Source organism: Oncorhynchus clarkii, unplaced genomic scaffold (genome assembly GCF_045791955.1).
Source record: "Oncorhynchus clarkii lewisi isolate Uvic-CL-2024 unplaced genomic scaffold, UVic_Ocla_1.0 unplaced_contig_3542_pilon_pilon, whole genome shotgun sequence".
Lineage (NCBI taxonomy): Eukaryota > Metazoa > Chordata > Actinopteri > Salmoniformes > Salmonidae > Oncorhynchus > Oncorhynchus clarkii.
Window position 1 is genome coordinate 80,448 of NW_027260969.1, and position 9,934 is coordinate 90,381.

Consider the following 9,934-nt stretch of genomic DNA (forward strand, 5'->3'; position numbering starts at 1 on the left):
TGGATGTGACAGATGTCCTACCCTGGTGGCTCTGCATGTACCGCTGGGGAGGGTGTGTGGTGAATGTGGGGAAGGAGGGAGTGTGTCTGTGTGGGTGTGTGTATCGGAAGGATGCAGTCACAAAAGGACACACTCACAGACACACTCATAGACACACAGAGACACACACAGACACAGACACACTCACAGACACAGACTAGTGCTGAGCGATTATAGTGCTTTTTGAGGTTGGTTCGATTTTGGTTTGGATAATTGTTTTGAACATTAAATGCACTATGCATTATGTGGGTTGAATGCTGTAACAACACAGCACATAAACAATGAATAAAAGTCCCATGATGGTAGTGACTGACCATTACTGTGCATCACTTATTTTGGAGAGATTGGAAACCCAAATTGGTCTACACGGACAAGTTCTGGCCTGGTTTAGATCTTATCTGTCGGAAAGATATCAGTTTGTTTCTGTGAATGGTTTGTCCTCTGACAAAACAACTGTACATTTCGGTGTTCCTCAAGGTTCCGTTTTAGGACCACTATTGTTTTCACTATATATTTTACCTCTTGGGGATGTCATTCGAAAACATAATGTTAACTTTCACTGCTATGCGGATGACACACAGCTGTACATTTCAATGAAACATGGTGAAGCCCCAAAATTGCCCTCGCTAGAAGCATGTGTTTCAGACATAAGGAAGTGGATGGCTGCAAACGTTCTACTTTTAAACTCAGACAAAACAGAGATGCTTGTTCTAGGTCCCAAGAAACAGAGATCTTCTTCTTAATGGTTGTACAGTCGTCTCAAATAAAACTGTGAAGGACCTCGGCGTTACTCTGGACCCTGATCTCTCTTTTGAAGAACATATAAAGACCATTTCAAGGACATATTTTTTCCATCTACATAACATTGAAAAAATCAGAAACTTTCTGTCCAAAAATGATGCAGAAAAATTAATCCATGCTTTTGTCACTTCTAGGTTAGACTACTGCAATGCTCTACTTTCCGGCTACCCGGATAAAGCACTAAATAAACTTCAGTTAGTGCTAAATACGGCTGCTAGAATCCTGACTAGAACCAAAAAATGTGATCATATTACTCCAGTGCTAGCCTCCCTACACTGGCTTCCTGTCAAAGCAAGGGCTGATTTCAAGGTTTTACTGCTAACCTACAAAGCATTACATGGGCTTGCTCCTACCTATCTCTCTGATTTGGTCCTGCCGTACATACCTACACGTACGCTACGGTCACAAGACGCAGGCCTCCTAATTGTCCCTATAATTTCTAAGCAAACAGCTGGAGGCAGGGCTTTCTCCTATAGAGCTCCATTTTTATGGAACGGTCTGCCTACCCATGTCAGAGACGCAAACTCGGTCTCAACCTTTAAGTCTTTACTGAAGACTCATCTCTTCAGTGGGTCATATGATTGAGTGTAGTCTGGCCCAGGAGTGGGAAGGTGAACGGAAAGGCTCTGGAGCAACGAACCGCCCTTGCTGTCTCTGCCTGGCCGGTTCCCCTCTTTCCACTGGGATTCTCTGCCTCTAACCCTATTGCAGGGGCTGAGTCACTGGCTTACTGGGGCTCTTTCATACCGTCCCTGGAAGGGGTGCGTCACCTGAGTGGGTTGATTCACTGATGTAGTCATCCTGTCTGGGTTGGCGCCCCCCCTTGGGTTGTGCTGTGGCGGAGATCTTTGTGGGCTATACTCAGCCTTGTCTCTGGATGGTAAGTTGGTGGTTGAAGATATCCCTCTAGTGGTGTGGGGGCTGTGCTTTGGCAAAATGGGTGGGGTTATATCCTTACTGTTTGGCCCTCTCCGGGGGTGTCCTCGGATGGGGCCACAGTGTCTCCTGACCCCTCCTGTCTCAGCCTCCAGTATTTATGCTGCAGTAGTTTGTGTCGGGGGGCTAGGGTCAGTTTGTTATATCTGGAGTACTTCTCCTGTCCTATAGTGAATTTAAGTGTGCTCTCTCTAATTCTCTCTTTCTCTCTTTCTTTCTCTCTCTCGGAGGACCTGAGCCCTAGGACCATGCCCCAGGACTACCTGACATGATGACTCCTTGCTGTCCCCAGTCCACCTGGCCGTGCTGCTGCTCCAGTTTCAACTGTTCTGCCTTATTATTATTCGACCATGCTGGTCATTTATGAACATTTGAACATCTTGGCCATGTTCTGTTATAATCTCCACCCTGCACAGTCAGAAGAGGACTGGCCACCCCACATAGCCTGGTTCCTCTCTAGGTTTCTTCCTAGGTTTTGGCCTTTCTAGGGAGTTTTTCCTAGCCACCGTGCTTCTACACCTGCATTGCTTGCCGTTTGGGGTTTTAGGCTGGGTTTCTGTACAGCACTTTGAGATATCAGCTGATGTACGAAGGGCTATATAAATAAATGTGCTTTGATTTGATTTGACTTATTAACCAACATCTATTCACTTTACTTAAATGAAATATTTCAGTTGTTTTGTATGTTACATTAGTTTTATTTGATTAATTTATTATTTTATTTCAAGTCATCATCTCCTCTCTATAGAACTGCTGCCTATGCGGTCTGACAAAAATCAAAGTAAATAAGGCATACTTTTATGACTGTTGAATACCAACTATCAATCACTCAGCTCATGTATTTTCAGGAGGAGATACCTCGTGAAGAAACTGCTCTTACCTTCTCCAACGCACATTCTTCTGTCTCTTTCACGTAGCAGGCGTAAACCACAGGCCGCGTTCGAGAGGATCAAAACCGTAATGCATCATGGGTAAATGATGACTGACTGATTGATCTACAAATAATAATGAATAGTTATTTATGATGCAAGGGGATTTGTAGATCAGTCACCACCAACCATCAGGTTGGTGGTTGCCTGAACTGTCGGCTGTAATGTCCAACAAGCCCAGAGTCCGGACAAGTAGGCGTGCAATGGATTATGTAGTTAATTACCTTGTTTTCTGTGTTGAACTATGTAGAATCATGGCTTGTTGGAAACTACAACTCCCTACTACATCGCACAGTTCGGGCTTGATCAGATTTATCTGTAGAGTAACTGTGCAATGTGCACATTAGGCTCAAATCTCCCAAAATAAAAAATAATAGTTTTGGTTATTCGCTCAACACTTAACACACACACACACACACACACAGACACACAGACACACAGACACACGCACGCACGCGCACGCACGCACGCACGCACACACAGACACACAGACATGCGCACGCACGCACACACGCACGCACACACACGCACGCACGCACACACACACACACACACACACACACACACACACACACACACACACACACACACACACACACACACACACACACACACACACACACACACACACACACACACACACACACACACACACACACACACACACACACACACAGGGGCCCATGCAGCATTACATCATCCTCCTGTGCGTCACAAACTCCAATACTGTTTGCTGCTGTATGTGATAGTGGTAAACAGTGGGTTATGTCACAAGCTTTCGTAGACAGCCAAAGATGGGGGACAATATGAGAAATGTGTTGTGTGGTTTGTGTAAATCCCTCAGAACCACCGACAAGCATGAAGCATCCTCCCACTCTAAGACGGCTCAACATAACATCTCTTTCACTCACAATTCAGTGTTTTGTCTAAAGACTCAACCATTAAGGGAAAATGTCATCAACTTGTGTGAGTCTCCTATCTCCTCAAACACACACAGCGCGAGGAGAGTCGCCGGGCTGTCCTAGCGCTTGAATAATCAATGCCGTCTAGACACTGAGCGTCACTACATCTCTCTGAGAGGAAAACAGGACTCCTAACACACAGCTGCAGAAGCCGCTCTCACACTCACATCCACTACTTTCACTGCATATCAGTTATGTCAGAAACAATCACTGCTGGCTGTAATATGTAGATCATGTTCTTGGAAGCTAACAAAAGGGAGATACTGTATGTCTGGTCCAGAAAAAATTCTGCTTATTAGGGATTCTGATTGTTAACCTCTTACCTGACATATCCAGCAATAAGAGAATGAGGGGAGAAAGAAGAGAGGGAGAGAGAGAGGGGGAGAGAGAGGGGGGGGGGGACAGGAAGGGGGGAGAGAGAGGGAGAGAAAGAGAGGATAGAGAGAGAGAGAGAGAGAGAGAGGGAGAGAGAGAGGGGGAGAGAGAGAGAGAGAGAGAGAGAGAGATAGAGAGAGAGAGAGAGAGAGAGGGGGGGGGGGGCGGTAGGGGGAGGGAGAGAGAGGGGGGGGGGTAGGGGGAGAGAGAGAGGGGGAGAGGGGGATAGGGGGAGAGAGAGAGAGAGAGAGAGAACGAGAGAGAGAGAGAGAGATGCTAGCAGAATAGCAATGAGCCGGCAGTTTTTCGGCAGCCTGCTAGCCTGTATCCACAGACAATAAATTGACACCCTGCATTTGTGTCTCGTCACTCTAGTCGGCGTCTAGTCACGGTCGGAATACACAGACACAGACTCTTTGACCTGTTGGAGCTCAGAGTTTAAGATTATCACTGTACCCTGCATTTACATCTGCAACCTTGTGCATGTGACTAATACACTCTCTACATCTCTAAATCTACACAGACACACACACAGACACACACACAGACACACACAGAGACACATACACACCTTACCTGGCGAGATGGGGCAGCTATCTTTCTGCGATTTTGTCTGCAATGATTTGGGTAAGGGAGGAGGCTCGGAGTCCTGCAGAGAGAGAGAAAGAGAGAGAGAAGGAAAGAGAGAATGAGAGGAAGAGAGAAATAAAAAAAGAGAGAGTCAGTCAGAAATTCAGTGGTAGGTGAGAGACACGACTCAGAGAGACTATCCACCGGTAGGAGAGAATACACACACTCCCTCACACACGCACCAGCACACAGCCTCTGAAGTGTGGGCTCGCACTCCCCCTCACACACACACACACACACCCCCTGAGCCGCGAACAAGCCAAAGTATGATGCAGCATCAGAGAGGAGAAAAGAGGGGGTTGGGTTGGGAGGAGTCTCTCCATGGCTGAAATTGTGTGTGTGTGATATGCCAGTGAAAGATTGAGGGTGAGGGGAAAAAGGAAGCTGCATTTCTAAAGGCCACGGGGTTCGTTTCATCTCTTCAGCCCAAAAATGTGTGTATATGTGTCCATAAAAGTGCACCTGATTGTGTGTGTGTGAATGTGTATGTGTGTGTGTGTGTGTGTGTGTGTGTGTGTGTGTATGTGTGTGTGTGTGTGTGTGTGTGTGTGTGTGTGTGTGTGTGTGTGTGTGTGTGTGTGTCCTTACAAGTGTGCACTAATGTGTGTGTGTGTGTGTGTGTGTCCGTGCGTGTGTGCGAGCGTGCGTGCGTATGTGTGTGTAGAAGTGTGTGTAGTTATGTGTGTATTGAGTAGGGGTGCAGGGCTTACCCAATGCCTCATGCTGAATAATTTTTCTGTCCCTGTGCTAATTTGTAGGCAGGGCTGACAGCGGCAGAGAGACAAAGAACTACACTGAAGAACCACACAGACAGAAAGAGACAGAGAGGACTGTGGAATCACACAGACAGAGAGAGAAAGAGGGAACTGTTGAATCACACAGACAGAGAGAAAGAGAGGACTCTGGAACCACACAGACACAGAGAGAAAGAGAAGACTGGATCCACACGGACAGAGAGAGAAAGAGAGGACTCTGGAATCACACAGACAGAGAGAGAAAGAGAAGACTATGGAACCACACAGAGAGAGAAAGAGAGGACTCTGGAACCACACAGACAGAGAGAGAAATAGAAGACTGTGGAACCACACAGACAGAGAGAGAAAGAGAAGACTGTGGAACCACAGAGAGAGAGAAAGAGAGGACTCTGGAATCACACAGGTAGAGAGAGAAAGAGAGGTCTCTGGAATCACACAGACAGAGAGAGAAAGAGAAGACTGTGGAATCACACAGACAGAGAGAGAAAGAGAAGACAGTGGAACCACACGGACAGAGAAAGAGAGGACTGTGGAATCACACAGACAGAGAGAGAAAGAGAAGACTGTGGAACCACAGAGAGAGAGAAAGAGAGGACTCTGGAATCACACAGACAGAGAGAGAAAGAGAAGACTGTGGAATCACACAGACAGAGAGAGAAAGAGAAGACTGTGGAATCACACAGACAGAGAGAGAAAGAGAAGACAGTGGAATCACACAGACAGAGAAAGAGAGGACTGTGGAATCTGCAGTAGCACACTGCTAATACTACTAATACAGCCTGCTGAAATCCTCCTCCCATTCCCATTACACTATCCTCATACCACACAATGAGATACAGTGAAATCTCTGTAGTAGAGATACTGTATGTGACATTGTGACCCAGTGTTGGCGGCTTACAGTTGAACAACAGCTAGTTGCTATGATATCCATTTCTTAAGGAGTTTATCCATAGAAACCATATCACCTATCCATTTCTTAAAGAGTTTGAAGTAGAAACCGTAGCACTTATCTATTTCTTAAAGAGTTTGAAGTAGAAACCACAGCACCGATCCATTTGTTAAGGAGTGTGTCCATAGAAACAGTAGCACCGATCCATTTGTTAAGGAGTGTGTCCATAGAAACAGTAGCACCGATCCATTTGTTAAGGAGTGTGTCCATAGAAACAGTAGCACCGATCCATTTGTTAAGGAGTGTGTCCATAGAAACAGTAGCACCGATCCATTACTTAAGGAGTGTGTCCATAGAAACAGTAGCACCGATCCATTACTTAAGGAGTGTGTCCATAGAAACAGTAGCACTGATCCATTTGTTAAGGAGTGTGTCCATAGAAACAGTAGCACCGATCCATTTGTTAAGGAGTGTGTCCATAGAAACAGTAGCACCGATCCATTTGTTAAGGAGTGTGTCCATAGAAACAGTAGCACTGATCCATTTGTTAAGGAGTGTGTCCATAGAAATAGTAACACCGATCGATTTGTTAAGGAGTGTGTCCATAGAAACAGTAGCACCGATCCATTACTTAAGGAGTGTGTCCATAGAAACAGTAGCACCGATCCATTACTTAAGGAGTGTGTCCATAGAAACAGTAGCACTGATCCATTTGTTAAGGAGTGTGTCCATAGAAACAGTAGCACCGATCCATTTGTTAAGGAGTGTGTCCATAGAAACAGTAGCACTGATCCATTTGTTAAGGAGTGTGTCCATAGAAACAGTAACACCGATCCATTTGTTAAGGAGTGTGTCCATAGAAACAGTAACACCGATCCATTTGTTAAGGAGTGTGTCCATAGAAACAGTAACACTGATCCATTTGTTAAGGAGTGTGTCCATAGAAACAGTAGCACTGATCCATTTGTTAAGGAGTGTGTCCATAGAAACAGTAGCACCGATCCATTACTTAAGGAGTGTGTCCATAGAAACAGTAGCACTGATCCATTTGTTAAGGAGTGTGTCCATAGAAACAGTAACACTGATCCATTTGTTAAGGAGTGTGTCCATAGAAACAGTAGCACCGATCCATTTGTTAAGGAGTGTGTCCATAGAAACAGTAGCACCGATCCATTACTTAAGGAGTGTGTCCATAGAAACAGTAGCACTGATCCATTTGTTAAGGAGTGTGTCCATAGAAACAGTAACACTGATCCATTTGTTAAGGAGTGTGTCCATAGAAACAGTAACACCGATCCATTTGTTAAGGAATGTGTCCATAGAAACAGTAACACCGATCCATTTGTTAAGGAGTGTGTCCATAGAAACAGTAGCACCGATCCATTACTTAAGGAGTGTGTCCATAGAAACAGTAGCACCGATCCATTACTTAAGGAGTGTGTCCATAGAAACAGTAGCACCGATCCATTTGTTAAGGAGTGTGTCCATAGAAACAATAGCACCGATCCATTTGTTAAGGAGTGTGTCCATAGAAACAGTAGCACCGATCCATTTGTTAAGGAGTGTGTCCATAGAAACAGTAGCACCGATCCATTTGTTAAGGAGTGTGTCCATAGAAACAGTAACACCGATCCATTTGTTAAGGAGTGTGTCCATAGAAACAGTTACACCGATCCATTTGTTAAGGAGTGTGTCCATAGAAACAGTAGCACCGATCCATTTGTTAAGGAGTGTGTCCATAGAAACAGTAGCACCGATCCATTACTTAAGGAGTGTGTCCATAGAAACAGTAGCATCGATCCATTACTTAAGGAGTTTGAAGTAGAGCGTGCTCCCTCATCTCCTATTCATATCACAATGTTGTGGTGCTCAAGCGAGTGGCATGGACCAAGATAAGGGAGAGGGAAGGAGGACTATGGAAAAAGGAGGGAGGAGAGAGAGAGAGAGAGAGAGAGAGAGAGAGAGAGAGAGAGAGAGAGAGAGAGAGAGAGAGAGAGAGAGAGCGAGAGAGGGACGGTAGAGTTAGCTCCCTCTCCCTTCCTCTTATTTCCCTCCCATCCTGACAAAGTAAGTGGTTGTTCAAGACCAGGACAGACCAGGATAGTGGACCAGGACAGACCAGGATAGTGGACCAGGACAGACCAGGACAGCCAGGACAGACCAGGATAGTGGACGAGGACAGACCAAGACAGACCAGGACAGACTAGGACAGCCAGGACAGACCGGGACAGTGGACCAGGACAGTGGACCGGGACAGTGGACCAGGACAGACTAGGACAGCCAGGACAGACCGGGACAGTGGACCAGGACAGTGGACCAGGATAGTGGACCAGGACAGTGGACCAGGACAGTGGACCAAGACAGACCAGGACAGTGGACCAGGACCAACCTCAGCCTAACTCTCTAATAAACATGTCACTGTCTCAGAACTTCAGGTCATCATCCTCTTCATGCCCAAAAACAATAGTGATGGAGTGAAAACACGCGACTTTAACAATGGTCTAGACGACATTTCTACAGCAAACATCCTAATACGAGTGCTGCCTAAGCCACATATGGCAGTAGTCCTAGCCCAGCAGAAAGGAATGATCCCCCACCTCTCCCTATGGACTAACTCAGTGAGTTAAAGGGGTAAAGGGGTGAAAGGGTTAATGAAACCCCAGTGAGCACCCCCAGTCAACACCGCCTCTGAGCAGACCCATGCCAGCCTTGATTAGAACCTGCAGCAGCAGCTAAGTGCTAACGCTAAGCTAACGCTAAGCCATGTTCCTTGTGAGTTAGCGTAGCCGCTAGCAGCTAATCTCCCTCAGCAGCCACTGGGGAAGCAGCTGCCGCACAGCGTCAATCTGCTACCACATTGTCAACAGACAGGCAGAGACCGACTGCAGCCACCACACTGCATACTAGGTCTTCACACTTTGTTTACCCACCAGCACTGTGGCATCTGCTCCTCTTTACATTACTAAATGTTAGCTCAGTGTGTTAGCAGCTAGTTAGCGACTAGGCTAGTGGTTTTAGCCTGTAGGCGTTGTAGAACATGCTAAATGGTTCATAGGGGTCTCAGAAGAAGCATCTCTGAAAGAGACATACATGAATGTCTATGGTGTTCAGGAGTTTCTTATGGGCTCAAATCCCATTGCTGAGCCCCAGGCTAATCTCAAATTAAAAGGTAATCCCATTGGAGGGATTGGAGGGTGCAGGGGGTGATAGAGTCAGTCAAATTGAAGTCAACACTGTGATCTGGATTAAAGGAGCAGATCATATCATCTCAATTAAACTAGATGATTGTTTTCTGAATCATCCAGATATGTATTACAGATTAAACTCTACTTTTGTGAAGCAAAGACAACCCCAAAAACATTGGTGAGCATGTGACTATTCCTTCGACCACATCTACTGATGACTCATACATAGGGCACCTAACCCTCCTTCCATGCTATACTGTTGACATTGTTTTGAACATGGTTAGGAGTGGTAGGGAAGATGTTTGATGTAAAGAGTGCTGTCTAAGCCATTCAGTTTACAGTTCCTCTCCAACACTTATATCCTGTTTACACCTTTTGTCAAACAACCCCTGTTCACCTGTAGGGATGAGCCTATCCATCCTCCATCTCTCCA

The 9,934-nt window shown here is 45.9% G+C and overlaps 1 protein-coding gene across 1 annotated transcript in view; it reads right to left on the reverse strand.

Annotated features, from left to right (window-relative positions):
* LOC139402720 (microtubule-associated protein 2-like) overlaps window positions 1–4,835 on the reverse strand; it is a 57,088-nt gene extending 52,253 nt beyond the window's left edge. Inside the window, exon 1 of the mRNA XM_071146620.1 lies at window positions 4,619–4,835. The gene's annotated coding sequence lies outside the window, so the exon portion shown is untranslated. The remainder of the gene's footprint in view (window positions 1–4,618) is intronic.
* Window positions 4,836–9,934: the final 5,099 nt, after the last annotated feature.